At 49.1% G+C, this 11,505-nt stretch overlaps 1 pseudogene; it reads left to right on the top strand.

Annotated features, from left to right (window-relative positions):
* The first annotated feature begins 1,755 nt into the window (after window positions 1–1,755).
* LOC138490663 (U2 spliceosomal RNA) lies at window positions 1,756–1,915 on the top strand (annotated as a pseudogene).
* Window positions 1,916–11,505: the final 9,590 nt, after the last annotated feature.

Raw genomic sequence — 11,505 nt, 5'->3', positions numbered from 1 at the left:
TTCACAAAATAAACCTGGCCTCTGGAATTATGACAATAGTTGTAAATGTGTGTTGTAATGCAACTGTATTTCTTCATAAAATCCAACAGCTCAGTGTGCTTTATAATCCGTATACCACTTTTTTCCAAGCACCCACCCCATCATATTCTGGCTTCTGTAATTTGATCTCAATCTGCATTGGGGCTCATTGCAAGTTTAGTGGTGCGGTAAAAAGCGGCAGTAAAGTTAACAACACTTTTCTGCATCCCTGTTTTACGAATTGTGTTGTAAAGTGGAGTTTTTCATTTACCAGTAAACATTGAAGGAATTACCATGCACAAAATTACGGCCCACGGTGCTGAAGGTATTTCCATAGCTCTCAACCTTTTGTGACGCCTGGGCGGGTGCAACAAAAACCCGATTTTATTTTTTGCAGTGAAAGCCCATTGACGTATATGGACGGGTAGGCAATTGGGCGGTAAAATAGCTGCTTGCAGGGTGGGTGACACCCGGCCAAAATTAAGCGTGTGAGTTGAGAGGTATGTATTTACTTCACTTTATTAGCAAAAACTGGAGGAATGACGTGTGCAGATGTATCCAAAATCTCAATGGAGTGCAACAGACTAAATGAATGGGAATTCACTTTGTCATTACCCAACTCGCAATATGGCAGTAAATTTACCAGACTGAGCCCCAGTAACAGTAAATGGGCCTCATTACACAGACGGCGGTAACCATGGCGCTACTAGCGCCATGGTTGCCGCCGGTATTTTACCGATTCCGCCTTGGTGAATGGGTGAATTACCGCTCCATTCCAAAGTTGGCGGGGGGTAATTCCCCATTCACACTTCTGTTTTTGCCGCCTACACCCCACTATCCCTGTGGCATCAGTTCCTCCCACTTGCGTGGGTCGGAGCAGACGCCGCAAGGTGCTTTTCTTCTTTTTTGTTTTACTTTCTTGTTCCCCACTTACCACAATGGTAAGCGGGAGACACCCATGCAACCTCTGACTCCTGCTACTCCGCCCAAGTCGAGCGGGGGACACTACCGCAACCCCGACTCTGCTTGGGTGCAGTAATGGAAGTCAGTATTTTGTGCACCCCCAAAGTCGCAGTAACTATGACGGCGCAGTACTAGAGGTGACATTTTTGTACATTTCCTGCAGAGAGGAAACTGTATTGAATCAGCTAAGAGTTGGTCATGCAGGTTTGAAAGGATAGAAGTTTAAGGTAGGTAGAGTCACTTCTGCAAATTGTGAGGTGTGCAGAAGCCCAGAAATGGTGGATCACTATATTATAGGATACAAAAAGTTCAGATTGCAGAGGGAATGGCTAATAGCCAGCATGAGTAGCATCGAGTTGGCCGTGAAGAGTATAGTTGACTTGCTTCACCTCAAGGATAAGCAGTCCGAGGATAAGCAGTGCAGGTTCCTCCTTGTCCGGACAGCCTTGCATAATATCTGTCTTGGGTTGATTAAGCTATGTATAAAGTATCACTGTCCTCTTAGCCAAAGACAACTTCCTGGAGAAAAAGGTTTGCATGTGGACTAATTTTCATACCCACAATGCCTTGCTGTTGTGGCTCAGAATTGGAGGTGAACTTCCAGTGATGGCTGCTAGGGGCCGGTGTGGAATGTGTGACTTGGCTCAAACTGATTTTCCTATTCATATATTCAGTGAAAAAAACTTGGTTAAGAGAGAGTTAAAGTGATCCGATTTAACAGAACAAACCCCCTGAAATTCAACTTCCACATTTCGCGCAGGTCCACCATAACTATGCGCTTCGCAGCCTTTTGGCTAGGATCAAGTTTAGTATCTGTTCTTATCTTTTGATTTGGATTGGTATTATAGGCACTGGTGATCGTTTGTGGCGCATAGGTGTATTTCTGCTGAAAAATATTTAATTATATTTTTCTAACACTTTACCCAGAATCCATTTCATTACTCAGCTCTTTAAGGCGGGGATCCCCATGCTTGGTTGCTTACAACCATAACCCACTTTCTAGTGCCTGGGAGGTGTGAGAAGCCTGAAGGTGCACTTACTAATCCATGAGGATCTGTCATCCAGGTGGCCAGGACACTGCCATCGCTATTGGATCCAGTTCTTGGGGGTGGACCAGCGAGGGAAGATCACCTGGATGGGGTTCCTCGGGGGAGTGAAAGTGGGACACTTAGGTGCGACGCGGTATCCCCCTTCTTCCAACACCTTTTTCTCATCCTACCACATAGGACATTCAGAAACACTGCACACCACGAAAGACAACGGTCTAACACCAGAGCCATTCATCTGACATGTCCCAATACAGCAGTCAGGCAGAGTCAGGCAATTGACTGGAATCACACACAGCTGATGTCCCTTTCCCTTCCCAACAGGGATAAAGGGTGGAGCACGAGAGCACAATACAAGCAAGGCAAACTGCACGACGAGAGAGCTATCCAAGCACAGCAGTTTAAGAGGAGGAGAAAAGTGTCAAGAATCAAAGGGGCAAAAAGTGGTCATACAGGGGTCTAGCAAAACTCCCTGTACAGTCGAAAGTCTTTGACATGCACGTAATTGGAAAACTAAGGGAGGTGAATCCCGAATAGTGAACTCAAGGAATGAATTGTGCAAAAGGAAAGAATTGGCAAGAGTGAACCCAGCAGGGCAAAGTCGGAAGTCCGAATGAACAGTGTGTTGATGAAAGTGAACCCAGCAGAGGGTTGTCCACAACAAACTGTTTAAAAAGACATTAGGATTCATCAATGTCACAGATGAGATTGTTCTGAAAAGCCGTAGTGAACCGTAAGGAGGGAGGCTGAGATTTGAGAAGGGTCTGAGCCCAGAAGAGGGAGATCCAAGGGTGAAAAGCTGTCACCAAAAGAATTGTGAACCCAAAAGAGGAAAGCTTGTGAATGAGAGCCAGAATGAACCCAATGGAGGGAAGCAAACATTTGAGAGAGGTCGAAGCCCAGAAGAGGGAGACCCAGGGTTGAAGAATCGTCACCTCAAGTACAGTTTGAAAGGAACTTTTCATTTGTTATTTGAACCTATCAGGTGCTTGGAAGCAGGAGAAACAACCTCTGAAGGTCCTGATATTGATCAAAACCTTTTGAGGGGTCTGCGCCCAGAAGAAGAGGATCCAGGGGTGAAGTCATCACCCATTGTACATTTGGAACAGAACCTCCTTTGTTATTTTTGAAACCCATCAGATCCTCTGAGGCAAGAGACTTTTTTGCATAGAAAATAGACTTAACCACTGAAGGTCCTGATACGTGAAGCGGAACTGTCGTCTCAGGCTGGGAAAGCTCGAGAGTGTGCTGTGCTTAGCACTCCTGCCTTGTCCCAGGCTCAAAACGTGGGGAAGGGAAACCCCCGGTGAACACATCCTGACTTATCATTTGTGAAAACTTCTTTCTTTCTTGTGAACCTATCCCACACTATTTTTGTATTTAGGGTAAGGATTAGCAATAGGTTTTTTTCTTAGTATAGGCCCTTTTATTTGACACAACGCCATTAGGACTGCCTTATTATGATTTCATGGTCGTAGCTTGCTTCCATCTTAGATTCAGGTTTAGATTAGGTGTTTTTCCAACCTACCTATACGTTTTAATGAACACCCTTGAATGGTGATCACTTGCGTCTGTCTATTCTTGATACCATGCCTTCCTTACATATGGTGTCAGAAGTGGAATATGATTCAACTGATACAAAATGAAATCCATGCTTATAATTGTGGCACCACCAGAAGGGGAGAATTAAATAGTTAATATCCTTGACTCTGATCATGTATCCACACTGAAAGAGGTGTTATTCTCTCAAATAGATGTCCCACCGGGTCAACAAGATCTGTTCTTCAAAATGCAAGTATTACTAGATACCCTGCTTCTCTTCCATTACCACATACAACCGTGGGACCGGATAAATCCTAAAAGTTTGACTATTTTTTCCTTTATCAGACCTAGTACTCTAAGTCCCCCTTCTTCCCAACATTTTTTTTCATGGTACCCAGTCATTGGGCCTCATTATGAGGTAGGCGGCCACGGAATGAACGGTGCCGGTAAGGGACCGGCACCGTTCATTCCGGGCCACCCTATTACGAGGTCTGCAGCGGGTCCCACTCTGGAGCGCCTGGTCAGACCAGGTGTCCTTAGCGGGACCCACTAGCAGACCAGGATGCTAACAACGGGCCCGTCATTAACGGGCCCGTTGTTAGCATCCTCCCCATTCCCATTGAGCCCTATGTACCGGGTCCGGGTCCCGCAAAGGGGATTTACCGGGCCCACCAAGGTCGGAATGGCCTGGTAAGTCCCCTTTTGCGGGACACGGACCTGGTACCCGATATGGGGGTAGCATGGCTACCTCCATACTCGTAATGAGGCCCATTGTCTGTTGCAGGTCCATCAGGCATAGAGATTAATTTACCACAGCACGTTACTTCGACAGATTCAGAGTGGGAAGAATCAGATGACTTCAAGACTCTATCTAGACTTAGCATTTGTGAACACTTCTTTCATTCTTGTGAACCTATCCCACACTCATTTTGTATTTAGCATAAGGATTGGCAATAGTTTTTTTCTTAGTATAGGCCCTTTTATTTGACACAAAGCCACTAGGACTGCCCTATTATTATTTGATGGTCGTAGCTTGCTCCCATTTTAGATTTAGGTTTAGATTAGGTGTTTTTCCAACCTACCTATGCAGTTTAATAAACACCCTTGAACTGTGATCACTTGTGTATGTCTATTATTGATACCATGCCTTCCTTACAGAGGAAAGAGTGTGACTGACACCCAGCTGCAGTCGCACAGGCGACTCAGTGAGGTGGCCATGGCGGAAATGGCAGCGAGCAGTAGCAGTGGATCGCTGGTCCAGGTGGAGCAGATGGAGAGGGGGCGGCGCTGGCTGGTGGGGGAAAACCTGTGGGGGTGGCCCAGAGCAGGGGGCTGAAGAAGACAAGAAGGGAGGCCCAGTACCCAGGAAGGGTGCCCCCAACAGGAGGAAAAAGCGGCAGCGTGGCGCAGCCCGGCAGCACCAGTACTGCTGTATGGAAGGGAGGTCCCTCCTAGGCACCAGTTGAACCCAACCTGACGGAATGTGCACCGGTCAGTGGCCAAACCAGGTGGGAGCATCAAGCCATACCCCCTGAACCACCGGATGAGTCAGACGTCTGCATACAGGTGAAGGAGGTGGATGGCAAGCCGGCCATGGTGGACTGGAATAGGTTTTGGAACAAGGTGGTCTTAGGGGCGGGGGTAAAACCCAGCAAGATCCTCAGCCTCCAGGACTACCTGTGCTGCAGAGTTTTCCTCCTGACATTCTTCACGCAGGCCCTCTGCAAGAAGTACTGGGACATCTTCCAGGCAATGAAGGAGGTGACACCATTCAGCACATTCATGATGTAGACACAGAAGGAGACGTTGGAGAAGAGGATCACAGTGGAGATGAACAACCATCAAGTCTAAGATGCGGACATCAGTACCCTGCTGAAAAGGTACGGTGCCATCAACGATGGGGCAACGAAGATCAGGGACAGCAACGGGGTGTGGAACACCTCATGGAGAGCAATCCTGGAGCTGCACCCCAACGCTGATGGCCAGGATGGCCTGCAACACCTGCCATCTGTCTTCTACCTGGGAACAGACGAAGAGAGGATCAGGTAACCGGGACAACACTTCACTTGCAGGAAGTGCAACGGTGAGGGGCATCGCGTGATGGCGTGTCCCCTGAAGTTCTGCCAGACGGGCAGGGAATCAAAACATGAGGCGTACGAGTGCAGAAGCCAGAAGACGTGCAGCAGCCAGAAGATGTGCAACTTCTGCAGAGCACTGCTGCCCATTCTCAAATAGGTTTTACGCTGTGGTAGCTGGGGGAGCCAAGGGTCCACAACTTACCCGCAAGAGCGTCAGTCAGGAGGCATAAGAGAAGATCAATGCCCTGCTGATGGAGAGCAGAGAGGAGGAGGCAGAAAGAAGATGAAGGCATGGAAGAATACCATGCCAGGCCAAGAGACACAGGTCCAGCTATCCCCTCGCAGGTCCAGGAGCTGCAGAGCCAGGCGGAGCCAGAGTCAGTCCAGGAGAACCCAGGAATGACCGAACCAGAGGTGACTGCAACCGCAATGCTGGAGGGACCTACCCCTGATGTGGAGGTACCGGCAGCAGATGGAAGCAAGGCCCAGCAGGCAATGGAGGCCAAGGAAGAGACGTAAGGGCACTCTCGCTCCAGGGGCAGAGTAGTCAAGAGACAATGAAGGGGCCCGGAGCAGCAGAGCGAAAGGAAAGAAAAAGCCCAAAGGGAACAAGGGCAAGACAAAGAAGGAGGAAGTACGAGCAGAGGCACACCAGAGTACTGCGCCCCAGCCGAGCCACCAGCAGAAGAAAGTGGGATGGAAGAGGGGGCGGCGCACCCGATCAGCAAGTTAGAGACCACTGCAGGCCAAGGAGGACTTATACTCAAACAAGAAGGTGGCATGCAAATAACAAGCAGTCCGTGGAGTGGTGGTAATCGAGGATGCTTACGATTACTTGGAACTGATAGTCCAGGAGGAGCTGGCAAGACTCCACCAACAGCTGAACACCATTCAACCAAGTACAGGCACCCCGCGATGGATCCATCGTTGAGTGGCAGACGGAGGAGATTGACCAGATCATGGAAGAGCATGCAGAAGCCAACGGCAAAGAGATGGAGCACCTGGAGGGTGAAAGCCTGGGTAACATATAAACAGGGACCCAGACCAATCCCCCCCATTGACCCACAGACCGTAGCTGAAACATTGCGAGGATGGCGATATCACTGCTCAGCTTGAATCTCAGAAGCTTGAAGGATAGGAACAGATGGGCCAGCACGATAAGCTTTCTGGCAGCCCAGAACTGCGATGTGTGCTTTGCTCAGGAGTGTAGAATATCGTATGACCAGTCGCACAAAAAACTTGCAGCGGAGTGGAGTCACGGTTCATCATTTTGGTCCAGGGGAACGACTGCAAGTCCTCTGGTGTGGCCATTCTTGTGAAAGGGAGGCAGCTCACGGGTGCATCAGTAACCGAGCAGGTGAACAGCAGAGTGCCTAAACTAGACGGCTCATGGGCCTGCCGAACCAATCCGACTGATCAACGTTTATGCCCCCCCAACCAAGAATGAACGGTTATTATAATGATTATAGTTGGAAGTGTTTGAGAACCTGAGGCTGCTGCTCGTCACCTCCAGGACCGTCCTCATGGGGAGTGACTTAAACTGCACAATAGAGGAGAATGGAGGAATGGGCCTAGCTCTGCAGGAATGGATGCGACATCCTGGCTACTCTGGGGGTTTGGTGCAGAGCCTTCCCTGAGAGATGTCATCAGAGGAAAGGGACGAATGCCAGGCACTTCTCCTGGAGTCACTCTGATGGCTCCATGCGCTTCAGGATCGACTTCATCTTCACTGCCCAGACGGTAAAGCTGGTTCAGAGCTCCATTGTTGCTGAGCAATCAGGTACAGCAGGGAACTTTCAGGAAAGTTCCCAGCTGGTCCAGGTTCCTGGAAACTGAATTGCCCGCTGGTGAAAAGTGATGAGACGAAGGCATATGCAGGGTGGAGAAGCATGAAGGACTGTTTTAAATCCACGGGGGAGTGGTGGAAGCGGGTCAAGACCCAGGTCTAGATCTTCTTCCAGGATGCAAGCAGAGCTGCTGCATGGGAAAATAAGAGGATGTCAGGGAACATCAAAGCAAACTGCAGGGACTGTTCAAACTTGGGCTCCGAGACTGGGACATGACGGACGACCTGGAGGAAACCAGGAATGGGTTGTCAGACCACTTCCAAGTCAAATCCAGGAAACTCATGTTCTGTTCCCGGGTCGTTCCAGGGTCAAGTGGCTTGAAAAGGATGAGAAGTGCAACTCGTTCTTCTTCAAGAAGCTACACTCCGCTGCTACATCCTTAGTGGAACTCTGTGACCCAGAGAGAAACCTCCAGGATGGGAAAGATGAGGTCATGAAGGTTGTCACTGACTTTTATGGCAGCCTCTACTTGCGTAAGGTGTGGGAGGGAGACCAGCGGACATGTTCCTATCTGGGATCTCAAAGACACTGGGCCAGGAGGAGAGAGCAGGCCTGAATGCCCCTTTTACCCGGGGGGAGCTCCATCAGGTGGCCATGTCCTTCAAGTGCAGCAAGACCCCAGGCTGTGACGGTCTCCCAGTGGAACTGTATGTCGAACTGTGGCACGTGATTGGGCCGTACCAGCTCAGGCTGTACAAAGTGATGGCTGAAGGTGGTAGCATACCACAATCCCTGATCAAGGGCATGGTCACGCTCTTGTTCAAGCAGACAGGTGACTGGGAGGCCCTGAAGAAGTGGAGGCCCATCTCCCTCCTGAACGTGGACTATAAGATCCTGGCGAAAGTGATGGGTAACCGGCCGAAGATGGTGATCGGGAAGATCGTCCACCCACACGAGTCCTGAGGGATTCCCAGTCGCCAGATCGCAGACAGGCTGCCCTGATCAGGGACACGATCAAGTACATAAAGGACCGGAGGGTCTGAGCAGCTCTGGTCAACCTGGATCAGGAAAAGGCATTTGACTGAGTCTCCCACGAGTTCATGGACCGGGCCCTGCAGGCTCTGGGCCTGGGGGACTTATTTTATGACATGGTGAAGGTAAAGTATAAAAACATCTTCAGTAGTGTCATGGTCAATGGTTGGAAGGCCACCTCCTTCCCAGTGGAGTCAAGGTCCAACAAGGTTGTCCATTCTCTCCTCTGCTCTTTGTTTGTGTTATAGAGCTCCTGGTGGAACACATCTGACGGAACAAGGACATCAGAGAGGTCAAGGTTCAGGAAGCAACGGCAAGGGTGAGAAGTGCTCAACATGGATGATTTCTCAGTCTTCTACACAGATGGAAGCTCTGTTAAGCCCCTGGTGAAGACCTGTGAGGACTTCAGCAAAGGTTCAGGGGCCATGATAAACTGCACGAAGTCAGAGGCTATCCTCTTCAGAGACTGGAACCCCACGGACAAGCCGCTGCCCTTCCCCATCAGACCAGTCCACATGAAGATCCTGGGAGTGTGGTTCGGATACGAAGGTGCCACAACTCCAAAATGGTCAGAGTGAAGAGGGACAAGATGTACAGGGAGCACGTGAAAAAAAAATAACTATGCACCCCCTGTTGTGCAGTGTATGACCACAATGATGACATCACATCCCTAACCCTCTCCCATTACCCCTTAATACTCATCGCTTCGTGGGATGCAAAACTTTTTCTGAGCTCATCTTGCAGTATTGCTGCTTTAATATTGTGAGATTCAGTCCATCTTCCCCGATAAACCGAAAATCTTCTACCCATAACTGGCTCCCAAACCCACCCTCAAATCCCCAACTTCACATGTTGTCTTCTTTCCCACTCCTGGCCTCTAGTCTGATGTGATTACTATTGCTATTGGTATTGGTATTTATTTTGCTCCTACGGCCAGGTCATCTAAGGGCTGTCTTTCAAAACAATCAGTGTTCCCCTAGGAGTGACTACATAAACAGAAGAGTTTTGAGTCTCTTTCTGATGTCCAGAACGTTATTATACTCTGTAAGGTCATGGGGGCAGGGACGTCATTTGGGAATTGCCAGGCATAGCAGCTGCTACCCCTGGCTCCCGCTCTGCTACCCATAGGCCTGTCCTTGCTACCCCTGGGCCACTGGACAAAGAGACAGTGCCAAGAGCAGATATCTGTGTTGCACCTGAAAAGGGTGGTCGTAAATGCAGCTGAATGTGCCACAGCTTTTTTCACCTGGAATCTAGATCTCGTTAGCTGGAGAAATAACAGGGATGCAGGAAAAACCATGAAGCCCCCATCGCTAACAGGTTGGCAGTGCATTAGTGAAGACGCATGAATGGCTGGGTTCAGAGTTGGGGATGTCTGTGCAGCTCATGCCCAGTACAGTAGCAACATGAAGGGTATGGGGCTAGGTGTAGGTAGCTGGGAATGGCTAAGAGCAGCCTGCAGCACTCAGGGACAGCACAGCATGAACGCAAATCTCATCAGAGTTTCTCGTTGTCTCCTTTGCACATCCAGTGGGCCACTGGGCCTGTGATGAGAGGGGTGGGCCCTACTGGCTTCTTTGACTAATCCTTCCTGGGCACTGTGTGACCTGACCAGATCTGCAAGAGCTGCATCACAGGCACACTGTAGATAGACACAAGCTGAGATAATTCATTTACATGAAAAGGCCCTCCACTTTTGAAGTAACCCATCCGTTGCTTCCTCAAGCAAAAAATATATATATTTGGAAGGATTGCTCAGGGGAAACACACTCGGTTTGGGAACAAGAGGATGCAGTACATCATGGGTACAGTTCCTGTTCCAGTGCTTAGTAACCGGAGGAGGCTGGCATGAAGAAAGATAATAAAGGACAAAAGAAAATAATATAATGGGACTGCTGTACACATTTGAACATTTGAAAAACCTGCAATTACTGTGACCTGCAACACATCCTTCACCTCTATCTACCATCTAACAAAAGAACTATGGGTTACTTACCAAATAAGCAAAACCAAAAGGTGATGACTGGAAGGTATAAATCTTTCATAACCACTGACACAGCTCTGGGCAAAACTCCAGACCATCGTAAATTGCCCACAGCACATGTGTACCAGCATGCAAGTAGACAACATGCGTCATCTAAGGTACTCTACCCAACACTGGTGGACACTACCAACATTCACATTGTGCTATTTAATGTGAGGAGTGTGTAGACGTTGAGGGTCACGTGCATGGCGTCTACAATGACCCATATGCATCATAGCCCGTCCAAGCAATATCATGTAGTACAGCAGCATAATGCATCAAACATGCATTTGGAGTCATCCCCTGCCATAGAGCCCTCACATGTGTGTACATCATGGACCTTGTCAATCCATCTGGGTGGCTGGTGGTACCAATGTCAAGGCCCCTAAGTCATGTATGTCACCCAAGACCAGCACCATGGATTGGCAAGTACTGTACAGGTCAGATAGTTGTGCAGATGTGAAGTCAATAGCTGACATTGACGGAATATTGCACGTGATCATGAACGATGTACAGGCCGAGCACAAATGGAAATAGAGCAGTATCCTTAAACATACCTTCCTCTGCTCCCATGCAGGTGATGCTGGCTATCCCCTGAAGGCGTGGCTCCTCACCCCTGTCAAGAATCTGCAGAACAGGCACGAAGAGGACATCAATCGAGCACATACACGTACGTGTGTGGTCATTGAGTAGACCTTTGGCCTATTGAAGGCACGGTTTCGCTGCCTCAGCATGTCGGGTGGCGCCCTCATTTACGGGCCTGAGAAGGTGGGCAAGATCATCATGGTATGTGCCATGCTGCACAACATGTGCATCTGGTGGAACTTACCCCTGCCACCTGACATTGACCAGCAACCACCAGGTGAAGATGGGGATGTTGAAGGATTAGAAGTAGTTCATCAGCCATGGGCCGATGCACATGATGGACGTGCTGTGCGCCAATCAGTGATGGACATTTTTGTTTGATGCACTGTGATGAAGAGGGTGCATCAATTCCCACTTGCTGTGCACTGGGA

The sequence above is a fragment of the Ambystoma mexicanum genome, chromosome 9 (genome assembly GCF_040938575.1).
Source record: "Ambystoma mexicanum isolate Mex_15411 chromosome 9, UKY_AmexF1_1, whole genome shotgun sequence".
Classification (NCBI taxonomy): Eukaryota; Metazoa; Chordata; class Amphibia; order Caudata; family Ambystomatidae; genus Ambystoma; species Ambystoma mexicanum.
The sequence above is the reverse complement of the archived record's forward strand: the minus strand, read 5'-3'. Positions and strand labels throughout refer to the sequence as shown.